This window comes from Salmo trutta, chromosome 14 (assembly GCF_901001165.1).
Source record: "Salmo trutta chromosome 14, fSalTru1.1, whole genome shotgun sequence".
Classification (NCBI taxonomy): domain Eukaryota; kingdom Metazoa; phylum Chordata; class Actinopteri; order Salmoniformes; family Salmonidae; genus Salmo; species Salmo trutta.
Genome location: NC_042970.1, coordinates 84,120,049 through 84,132,840, shown reverse-complemented (window position 1 = coordinate 84,132,840; position 12,792 = coordinate 84,120,049).

The window sequence follows — 12,792 nt, the reverse complement described above, 5'->3', positions numbered from 1 at the left end:
TGTTCTTGTATTCGAGGGACATGTTTCTCTATGCTCCAAACTTGCTCTTGGCAGAAGTTACCCTCCTGGGATAAAACTGACCTTAGATCAGTGTCAGAGGAATATGTACAGCTGTCATACCCAACTAGACAACTGTGCATTTGGCTACAAAGACCTCATCTGACTTTACAGCCATGGGTCTTCTCACAATGCAGATCAGGGGTCATTTCAAGTAAATTCAGGAAGTGAACTGAAATTATTATTTTTTTACCACATTATGAAAATGTTTAATTTCAGTTTACTTCCTGATTGAACGGAATTGTATTTCTTCCACTCCAGCACCAACATACTGGACCTGATTTCAAGTAATTAAGGGCTAAATTTAAGATTGTGATTAGTTGTAAATCACATTTTATTGGTCGCGTAAAATATATTTTGCAGATGTTATCACAAGTGCAGCGAAATGCTTATCTTACTAGCTCCAACAGTGCAATAATACCTAACATTTCAATACAGGCAAATCCCCAAAAATAAAATAATTAAATATAGAACAAAGGATTTATTGTAGTAGAATGTTTTCATTGGTCAGAATGTAATGAGGAGATTGAGATTAAGAATACAGGTTCAGTATTTATTACACAGTGGAACAGGAAGAGAGAGCACATGAGGGGAGGGTTTGATTAAGGTTGATTAAGGTTTAGGAGTTGGAGTTGGGGCTTGTAAAGGCTGATAGGAAGATTAGGTTGCGGAAACATGAAGTTGTATTTTAAAACGTTAGACAAACCACTTCCCATGAGACAATAGCTTGTCATTTAGTGGGTTAGGCCAATAGTCTACCCTTTTGCAGTGTGACTTATCAAGGAAACTTATCAAGTGTGTACAACTGGTGTTGGGACTTTATTAGAGGTGCAGTGAAATCAAGTGGTACATTTATCCTAGCTGAGTGCAGTGAACCACTTCTATATATCAGTAAGACTTGACCTATCTCTATATTTGAGTCTAGCAACTCATTGGAATCAAGCTATTTGTGGTTTTGTACATGAAATATTTCCCTATCAAAGATCAGCACTTAACCATTACTCATCAGAAGAGTAATATTACAAATAAAAGCTATTTTCTGGTATTTTGGTGTACTTCCATCATTCATTTGGAAGCAGGGGAGGAAATCCCGGGGGACACGACCCCCCTATCCTGGGAAAAATATGATTTGTCCCCCCCAATATATCACTGAAACATAACTATGTAATTTAAATAATATTAATAATACGCAATGAAAGCAATTGTGCTGATTATAGACACTTAATAGCGCGTTTTTAAGTTTCAAAAGATTGCGACCCCCCCACCCTTTGCCTCACAATGGTTTGATCCACTGCCAGTTCCTTAGTTGGCAAGGTAACAGAGGGGTCGTATCCACTGTCTGAAAGGCACTCATTGAACTGACGTGAGGTTAATCCAGTCAATCGCGCACACACAATCGCGCACACACACTAGCTGAATATGCAGAGCTAGTGCGCAAATATTAACTATTAAGCTAGCTAGTACCTATTCCATTTATGTGGCCTTGTCAAAGATGGAATCTTTGCTATCGTCAATTTATTCCAAGATCAGCAGGCAGATGATGTAAGTTAGTGCTTCAAAGTCCCTGTGATAAGGTTAGCGATAAACTTGGGGTCCAAACTGAACAGAACTACACTCTCTTCTACCATTGTCTTAAATATATTTAATGGTCTCGTTGCAAAAGCTAAATTGTCGCAAGGGAACTTTTATTTATTTTATTTCACCTTTATTTAACCCGGGTAGCAAAGATTATAGCAAACACCACTGAAACGGAATTGATGCTCGCTAGCTTTGCAAATTCAGCTATTGTTGGAAGCCAGCCAATATGAAACAAACTATTAAATTTACAAAAGGTTGCAGCATATGTTGTGTAAATGATGAACTCATACAGCTGTCAACTCTTGTCATTTTAATCCGTTTCACATTTGCTAGCTACCTTTTAGATCGAAGCCCAAATAGAATGATAAAAGATAAGATGATAGAAGCCCATCTCCTACTGTAAATAACCTACACACTGTGTGTGTGTAGCCAGCCAGCCAGCCAGGTAGAAAAATGGCAGAAAAATAAACAGACATCCGAGTATTTTTCAGTACACCAAAACGCAAAGTAAGAACCCTAGTAGCCTAATATCTCAAAGACTAGTTGATAAAATGTTCATAAGAAAGAAATGAAATTATAATGGAAATGTTTCACAATGATGTCATTAGGCAGAGCAGGCAACAGATGGCACACAGACAGCAGAGTTGGGGACAGATATGCAGGGACAGACTGGCAGAGACAGGGAGTCTCAGGTAAGTTTGTTGAGTCTTTGTTTGGCAACATTATGAAAGGTTCTCAATTTTTTTGACTTGTAAAATAGGAACATAATTGGAAAATGCCATGGATACCCCCACTCTCAACTTAAACTGGTGACTGAACTAAGATTTGTTAAAGGCAATGGAATTGCTGTTGTGATTAGTTGTGTAGTTTTGGGTACCGGTAGTTAGGAGTACGGCAAACACCTTATTTCTTCGGTTCCTCAATATACATTTACCATATTACAATGTAGGCTATGTGTTACAGCACTACTTTTGGTGTCCCCCTCAGGAATTGCTCTTGAGAAAATTTCATGTAATTGTCCCCTCCAAAGTTGATATCAGATTTTTGCCCCTGTTTGGAAGGCCTGTGTTGGGAACCTTATGTCTTAGCATTTTGGAGCTCCACTTTGCTCCTGTGTAAATCAAGGAGAGGCATAGTATGGCTACTGTCTTTCAAGTCATAGACATTACATAGGAGCAATAGCATTTAGCATAAACTGACGGCATTAATATAAAGATTAACATAGGGAAAGTTAAAGGCAGAATTACATATAGGATGTACTGCTAAAATGTATTTTAATATAAAGGAACTTGTGCTGCATTTACACAGGAAACCCAATTCTGATCTTTTGCTGAATTATTGGCAATAAACTCGATCTGATTGGTCAAAAGACCAATTAGTGAAAAAACATCTGAATTGGGGTGCCTGTGTAAATGCGGCCTTACTTTCTCATGTCCCACACAAAGGACAGACGAAATCGGGCATCAACAAGCATGAACTAGCATTCAGGTAGAAGCATGCTGCTTATATGGGAAATGAAAGGGGTGGAAAAGGGCAGCAACAGGTGATTAGGGACTGGGAAGAGGTGTGGAGGGAAGGGGGTAATTAGGAGTCCTGTAGGAGTGGCATGACTCTTCACAACAAGTTGATTTATCCAAAGATTGTATACTATATTGACAAGAAATTAGAGTCACCACTCTAGCAATGAAATACATGTCCTTAAAGATGGAAAGCAGTTGGGAGGAGGCGAGATTAGGTGGGAACATTTTAGCCAATGAGAGGGCAGATACGTGTGTTAACAACAGATCGATAGAGGACTCATATTTGTATCTGTGCCATTATAGTGTCTGTGACAGCATGGGCTGTGCCATTGAGGCTATCTCCATTTTAGAGTAGTCAATTCTATTCTTCTTCATTGGCTGATGGCTCCCAACTCATAGGAATCCCAACCTGATTTCAAGTAATTCAGGGCTAAATTGAAGGTTATGATCATTTGATGTAGCTGAACCCACTGTGTTGTGCTGGGGTGGAATAAAAGACTGCACAGCATGAACCCACTGTGTAGTGCTGGGGTGGAATAAAAGCCTGCACAGCATGTGGATGGGCTGTCCAGAACAGGAGTTGCAGGTCCCTGATATACTGTTATTAACTGTCAGATGTCTTAAGCAGTTGAGTAAACTGTCATTGTAAAACTGTTATTGTACATTTGTATTTTAGCAGGGCTTTGGGGGGGGCGGGGATCAGATAGCAACTGTTGATCCAATACATTTTGTTCTGTAAAACGACCTGGCCTGAGACACCCCAGTGCCTTGGATCACATCAGCATTTTTTTTTACATGATTCAATCCATTAAAATGTCAAAGCCACTCAAATCTATATCTGGATTTGAAATGTCACATGCTGTGGCATGGATCCACAAAACAACCAAGCTCGGCTCGGATAATTCAGATCTTATTTTCCAGGTCACATATCTCACTATAAATCTATTACGGTAGCAGCAATGTGAGGACCTTCTGGTCGACTAATAAGGTGAAAATAATGTGCTGGCCTGTATCAGATCTCTGTGGTCTACAGTATAGGTATGAGGTCTTCACCTTTCAGCATGCAGTGTGAAGTCAATGGAGGACTAAATGTAATATTAATCTAATACATTTACAAGGATAAACACTTGGATCAAATGGGGAGCTGTTCTGTTTATCAGCAGGTTGTACAAATCTTTGGACAAACACGTCCACAATTATTATCCCCTGCAAGTGACCGTCTCCAACCATGGCCATGGTCCAGAACTGTCTGTCAGAAATACAAATAGCCTAAAGTCATTTGGGATTTCTTCATTACACTGCGTCATAAAGATGGTATCAAACCACATTTGCTGAGCTGTTCTTGAAACTCCAATTTGATCCCATACAGTCCATGGCAGAGATTCAGGAAGCAAACTAAAGCAGCTCATTTACAAGCCCAATATGTCCATGTTCAGAAAGGTTGTGTCAGAAATACATGCAGCCTCCACATGAATACAGTACATTCAGAAAGTATTCAGACCCCTTGACTTCTTCCACATTTTGCTAAGTTACAGCCTTGTTCAAAAATGTATTAAATAGTTGTTTTTCCTCATCAATCTATACACAATACCCCATAATGACAAAGCAAAAACAGTTTTTTTGATTTATATATTTTTTTACAAAAATAAAAAAACGGAAATATCACATTTACATAAGTATTCAGACCCTTTACTAAGTACTTTGTTGAAGCACCTTTGGCAGCAATTAAAGCCTCCAGTCTTCTTGGTTATGACGCTACAAGCTTGGCACACCTGTATTTGGGGAGTTTCTCCCATTCTTCTTTGCAGATCCTCTCAAGCTCTGTCAGGTTGGATAGGGAGCGTCACTACAGCTATTTTCAGGTCTCTCCAGAGATGTTTGATCTATGGCTGGGCAACTCAAGGTGTTTTAGCTGTGTGCTTAGGGTTGTTGTCCTGTTGGAAGGTTAACCTTCAGCCCAGTCTGAGGTCCTGAGTGCTCTGGAGCAGGTTTTCATCAAGGATCTCTCTGTACTTTGCTCTGTTCATTTTTCCCTGGATCCTGACTGGTCTCCCAGTCACTTCCGCTGAAAAATATCCCCACAGCATGATGCTGCCACCACCATGCTTCACCATAGAGATGGTGCCAGGTTTCCTCCAGACGTGACACTTGGCATTCAAGCCAAAGAGTTCAATTTTGGTTTCATCGGACCAGATAATCTTGTTTCTCATTGTCTAAGAGTATTTAGTTGCCTTTTGGCAAACTCCAAGCAGGCTGTCATGTTCCTTTTACTAAGGAGTGTCTTCCGTCTGGCCACTCTACAATAAAGGCCTGATTGGTGGAGTGCTGCAGAGATCGTTGTCCTTCTGGAAGGTTCTCCCATCTCCACAGAGGAACTCTGGAGCTCTTTCAGAGTGACCTTTGGGTTCTTGGTCACCTCCCTGACCAAGGCCCTTCTCCCCTGATTGCTCAGTTTGGCCGGGCAGCCAGCTATAGGAAGAGTTTTAGTGGTTCTAAACTTCTTCCATTCAAGAATGATGGAGGCCACTGTGTTCTTGTTGACCTTCAATGCTGCAGACAATTTTTTGGTGTCCTTCCCTAGATCTGAGTCTCGACACAATCCTGTCTCGGAGCTCTACGGACAATTCCTTCAACCTCATGACTTGTTTTTCTGCTCTGACATGCACTGTCAACTGTGGAACCTCATATAGACAGGTGTGTGTGCTTTTCCAAATCAGTTCCAATCAATTTAATTTACCACAGGTGGACTTCAAGTTGTAGAAACATCTCAATTTTAGAATAAGGCTCTAGCATAAAAAATGAAGAAAAAGGGAATGGGTCTGAATACTTTATGAATGCACTGTATATCTCAGGTAATTTGGCTTTGCTTTATTGGTGTCACATCCTGACCAGTATAAGGGGTTATTTGTTATTGTAGTTTGGACGGGGCGTGGCAGGGGTGTGTTTGTTTTGTGTTGTCGGGGGGTTTTGGGTATTGTTCTATGTTTTGTATTTCTATGTTCTTTCTATGTTGTGTATTTCTTTGTGTTGGCCTGGTATGGCTCTCAATCAGGAACAGCTGTACATCGTTGTTGCTGATTGGGAGCCATACTTAGGTAGCCCTTTTTCCACCTGTCTTTTGTGGGAAGTTGTTTTTGCACTGCTGTGTATAGCCTGCAAAACTGTTTAGCTGTCGTTCATTCATTTTCATGTTTTTGTGTAGTGTTCAATAAAAGTTAATATGAGCATTCACGTACCCGCTGCATTTTGGTCTACTCACTACGACGGCCGTGACAGAACTTCCCACCACAAACGGACCAAGCAGCGGGGTAAGGAGCTGGAGAGGAGCTATCTGGAGTCGTGGACTTGGGAGGAGATCCTAGCCGGAGAGGGACCATGGAGGAAGGCTGGAGAGGACCGGGAGTGTTATGCTGGAACGCGGCTGGCATGGAAGCCTGAGAGGCAGCCCCAGAAAATGTTTTGGGGGGCACACGGGTAGTTTGGCTGGGCCAGGGTTGAGCCCTCAGCCAACTCCCCGTGTTTACCGGAGGCAGCGTGGTACTGGTCAGGCCCCGTGCTATGGAGTGATGCGCACGGCGTCGAGGCCGAGCATCCACAGGCCGGTGTGCTCGGTGCCAGCGTCCCGCATTTGCCGGGGGGAAGCGGGCACCCAGCCAGTACGGGTGGTGCCAGTCCTGCGCTCGAGACCGCCAGTGCGCCTCCACGGCCCAGTGTATCCTGTTCCCGCTCCCCGCACTAGCCCTGAGGTGCGTGTCTCCAGTCTAGCGCCTCCAAAGCCAGCACCACGCACCAGGCCTCCAGTGCATCAGCCCAGTCCAGTACGTCCTGTTCCCGCTCCTCGCACTAGCCTTGGGGTGCGTGTCTCCAGTCTGGTGCCTCTAGTACCAGCCCCACGCACCAGGCCTCCAGTGTGTCAGCCCAGTCCAGTTCGTCCTGCTCCTGCTCCTCACACTAGCCCTGTGGTGCGTGAAAATAGTCTGACGCATCCAAAGCCAGCCCCACACATCAGGCCTTCAGTGCGCAGTCCCCGTCCAGAGCTTCCGACGACAGTACCCCGTCCAGAGCTTCCGGCAAAAGGTTCCCCATCCAGAGCTTCTGGCGACAGTTCCCCGTCCAGAGCTTCCGGCGACAGTTCCCTGTCCAGAGCTTCCGGCGACAGTTCCCCGTCCAGAGCTTCCGGCAACAGTGCCCCGTCTAGAGCTTCCGTTGACAGTTCCCCGTCCAGTGTGTCCAGCGATGTTCTACAGTCCGGAGCCTGCAAAGACGGCCCACAGTCCGGAGCTGACAGAGACGGCCCACAGTCCGGAGCCGACAGAGACGGCCCACAGTCCGGAGCCGACAGAGATGGCCCACAATCCGGAGCCGACAGAGTCGCCCTTCAGTCCGGAACCGGCGCAGCCAGAGTCGCCCTTCAGTCCGGAACCGGCGCAGCCAGAGTCACCCTTCAGTCCGGAACCGGCGCAGCCAGAGTCGCCCTTCAGTCCGGAACCGGCGCAGCCAGAGTCGCCCTTCAGTCCGGAACCGGCGCAGCTAGAGTCGCCCTCCAGTCCGGAGCTTCCAGAGTCGCCCTCCAGTCCGGAGCTTCCAGAGTCGCCCTCCAGTCCGGAGCTTCCAGAGACGCGCATCAGCTCGAGGTCTCCAGCGGTGCACATCAGCCCGAGGTCTCCAGCAATGCGCCTTAGCCCTGAGCCTTCAGCGGGGGTGGTCAGGTTGGGTTGGGGACTAAGGCCGGAGCCTGAGCCGCCTCCATGGTAGGAGGATTGGGGGGGGGGTTGCACAAGAACCGTCGGTGACGGTGGCCACCCTCCCTTCCCTCCCCTGTAGTTTTGGGGATTTGTTTTGTTGTGGGTTATTGTTTTGTTAGTTTTTGTTTTAGGTGCATCCGGAGTCTGTACCTTTGGGGGGGGGGGGGGGGGGGGGGGGGTACTGTCACGTCCTGACCAGTATAAGGGGTTATTTGTTATTGTAGTTTGGTCAGGGCGTGGCAGGGGTGTGTTTGTTTTGTGTTGTCGGGGTTTGTTCTATGTTTTGTATTTCTATGTTGTGTATTTCTTTGTGTTGGCCTGGTATGGCTCTCAATCAGGAACAGCTGTACATCGTTGTTGCTGATTGGGAGCCATACTTAGGTAGCCCTTTTCCCATCTGTCTTTTGTGGGAAGTTGTTTTTGCACTGCTGTGTATAGCCTGCAAAACTGTTTAGCTGTCGTTCATTCGTTTTCATGTTTTTGTGTAGTGTTCAATAAAAGTTAATATGAGCATTCACGTACCCGCTGCATTTTGGTCTACTCACTACGACGGCCGTGACAATTGGCAGATTTGCTGCCATTTGCACCAGAGGATATGACCATATAAACTCCACTAGATGACCCAACCAATAATCAATGTTTAGAAGTGAAACACTTTGCATCCAGTCGATTATTTGGATGACTGACTTAAATCATGAAAATATGTGAGATGATTCTGTCTGCCTGTGAATGAGTTGAACAGAAGGTGTTGAATAGAAGGTTGTCCAGTTTAACTGCTGCTTTGGTAATATCCTTGAAGTCTATGGCAGCTGTTATATCTGGGATGACTGAAGACCTGATGATAGGAGCCCCTGATTTATAGTCCCACAAACAGGGCCATATCCCACAAACAGGGCCATGTACCAAAAAGTGATAACATGTCAAACAGTCATAATAACAGTCAACTTCAATATCGCAGTCATCTAAATAATGTTGTACTCAACTTGTTGGATCAGAATCAGGGTTGTGTTCATTAGGTACAGCGTAACAAAACATTAAGAAGTTGATGGCCACCAGATTCTTAAGAAGGTATTGATCAATGCTCAATGTAAATTAAAATAAAAACACATCTAAGCCAATATGATAACAATTTCGATGTGACTTTGCCAATGAACTTCGACTTAGATACAACACACACTCTCCGCCTCTCGTCATGTTCAATTCAGCCGTTACTGAATGTTCCAATGGCCGCCTCTAATAATCCACAAAACAATGGTCTTTTTTTTCGTTCTAGTTTGGTGAGGAATCACCCCACCTACACAACGACCCAGCCACCCCCCAGGGGAAGATTCCTGTGGCCGCCACTGCATCACACTCTCTCTCTCTCTGCTCCTTTTAGTACACCATGGTAACGTATTCAAAATATTCTCTTACCAAATGTAAATATGCACTGTGTTGTAACCATCATCACCATGTTTGCAGACGGCATTGTTTAGATAGCTAGCTAGTCTACTGGTGACTGCAGGGTGTTAGCAAAGATACTGAGACGGTTTCCTTTATTCGTCTGGGAAGATAATGCTTTCTCATATTCATCTGGGGTGAATGATTTTGTCAAGAATCAATATCATGCAAATACATTTAACATTGGTTAATTCATTTAAACACTGAGTTATGAATATCTTTAAAATATATATAATCTATTTTAATTGCATGCTGATTATTTTTTAAGTATTTTGAATTGTTGTTTTTTATCATCTGTTTTATATTTGATAACATTGAGTTTTTATTGCATATATCTGGTGAGTTGTTCCCACAGATTTACAGGTTTGCATATTGTCTGGCAGATTAGCTCTTTATTGCTTGGCTAGCTAGCTAGCTAGCTAGCTTCTGTTTTTGTTTGAATGACGCATCTGGACACAGTACCAGCTTCTTGTTTCTACTGTAGTGATCCCCTGCCTGTTTCCTAAAGATAACACACACCATGGTAGTCCATACATACTGCCAGCCAGCCCAGGGGAAGCACTTATTGAGTACTGCAGTGATCCCCAGTTTCCTAAAACTCTCACACACATTGTCTATTTAAGCTAGCCAAACAACTGTCAGGGAAACCCTCACTACATGCCAACTTAACAACAGTCAGGGTGGAGAGGTTAACTGTGGTTATTATTAACTGTTTGTTTTGGCAATGCTTAAGGCTCCTCCGATTCCCCAATGCTTTAGGCTACTCCAATTCCCCTCTAGGATCTATTTCAGGCACCTCCAATAACATTTGCAGTGGCAGGTATAAAAAGGCCCTTTGATGCCCACTATTGATGAGTAGTTACTACATGAATGAATGAATGAATGAATGAATGAATGAATGAATAAATGAATGAATGGATGAATGAATGAATGACAATTTGTTTTTGTGTCAAATCGCCAATTGACAACCCATCCCTTATGAGATTAATCTAACAAAAGGTTCTCAATTTGGGTTTATGATTCATCCACCTATTTTTTTCATATTGCATCAACAGTTGTTTTTTAATCATATCTATGTCTCCCTTAACTTGGTTTTCATACAGATGTTCACAGTCAGACTGTTAAAATAGATCAGACATTTCAGTTGCCCAGGCTCCCCCTATGGATAGATCCCATTGAAAAACGTTGCTAGATATTCTGGCAGTTGGCATATCCAAAAGTCTATTCTAAAGTCTCACCATACATGCCTTCCATCTCACCTCACAGGGTTTCCACCCCATGTCCCTAGTTATTGCAAGTTTAGGTGCAAACTTGTGGACACCTAAAAGGTTACGTACAGCTCTGTTATGAACATGTTGGTTTTTAAAATACCTCGTAGCACCCCACACTCCTGCTGAATAGTCCAGAACAGGCCACATGCATGATACAGTTTGGAATACGTGGCATAACCAAGATCTTTGAGTGTTTTCCTTTTTTCCTTCTACTTTTTCCATCAATAAAATAAAATAATATATTTATAAATGCTAGTAAACTCCAGAATGTCTTCACCAAAACAAAACTGAAAAGCACTTTTCTTAGTAGCTGGTTTTCTGAAAGTCATTATCTGTGTTTTTGTCTGGTTGATCATGAGTCTCCATCTTTTACACCAAGTCATTATCTGTGTTTTGTCTGGTTGACCATGAGTCTCCATCTTTTACACCAAGTCATTATCTGTGTTTTTGTCAGGTTGATCATGAGTCTCCATCTTTTACACCAAGTCATTATCTGTGTTTTGTCTGGTTGACCATGAGTCTCCATCTTTTACACCAAGTCATTATCTGTGTTTTTGTCTGGATGATCATGAGTCTCCATCTTTTACACCAAGTCATTATCTGTGTTTTGTCTGGTTGACCATGAGTCTCCATCTTTTACACCAAGTCATTATCTGTGTTTTTGTCTGGATGATCATGAGTCTCCATCTTTTACACCAAGTTACTGCACATAATAACATGTTCTGCAGGTCTTGTTCAGTTTCTGCCATCAAAATAACATCATCAGCATGTAAAAGAATACTTAGCATTTCATCATCATATCTTACTCCAGTATTTAACTGTTTCATTTATTTTGCCAAATCATACTTGTTTTACACCCAAGGGTGTTGTTTGGAGATTTGCAATAAATAGTAAGGCCCTTGAGGTGGGTCATGTTCATTAATACTTCCCAACCCTCTCCTCGGTGACAACCAGATGTTTCACAAATGTGTTGTAGCCCTGAACTGGCAGGCTTGATTCCATTAGTTAAGGACTTGGAGATAGTTGGCTATTGGAATCAGCTGTACCAGTTTGAGGTTACAACAAATATATGAAATGTCAGATGGTCCCCGAGGAGAGGGTTGGGAAACCCTGCATTAGAGCACGCAATAAAAAACATCTTCAAACATTTTGCAAAGCAAAAATGTATGGTTAGCCCTTGTCAATATAATATCTGAAAGTTATGCAACATCATGGAAAAATAATCCCTATGTACCTTTTTAGACCCCAGAGATCTGCTAATGAATTCTCAGCCTGCTGACTTTATCCCGTCTCCACAATGTTTCTGATTGCTTACCAGACGACTTGAACATTGTATACTATTCCTTGTTTTATCACCTTTACCTGGTTGTAATCTGGTTAGTTGACATATATACAACCAGAAAAGCTCTCTCTCTCGGCGTATGTTTTTGTTGTAGATATAAACGCCAGCCACTGTTCTTTGTAATGTGTTTATATACTGAACAAAAATGTAAACGCAACATGCAACAATTTCAAAGATTTTACAGAGTTACAGTTAATATATAAGGAATATCAGTCAATTGAAATAAATTCCTTAGGCCTTAATCTATGGACATCACAACGGTTGGTCACAGATACCTTAAAAAAAGGTAGGGGCGTGGATCAGGAAACCAGTCAGTATCTGGTGTGACCACCGTGTATGTGACACATCTCCTTCACATAGAGATGATCAGGCTGCTGACTGTGGCCTGTGGAATGTTGTCCCACTGCTCTTGAATGGCTGTGCGAAGTTGCTGGATATTGGTGGGAACTGGAACATACTGTCGTACACGTTGATCCAGAGCATCCCAAAAATGCTCAAAGAGTGACATGTCTTGTGAGGTGATGGCGGCATATTAAAGGCACGACAATGGGCCTCAGGATCTCGTCACGGTATCTCTGTGCATTATAATTGCCATTGATAAAATCCATTTGTATTTGTTGTCCGTAGCTTATGCTTGCCCATACCATAACCCGACCTCCACCATAGGGCACTCTGTTCACAACATTGACAGCAGCAAACCGCTCACACATACAACGCCATGCACGTGGTCTGGCTGGTTGGACATACTGCCAGATTCTCTAAAACAATGTTGGAGGCGGCTTATGGTAGAGAAATGAACATTCAATTATCTGGCAACAGCTCTGGTGGACATTCCTGCA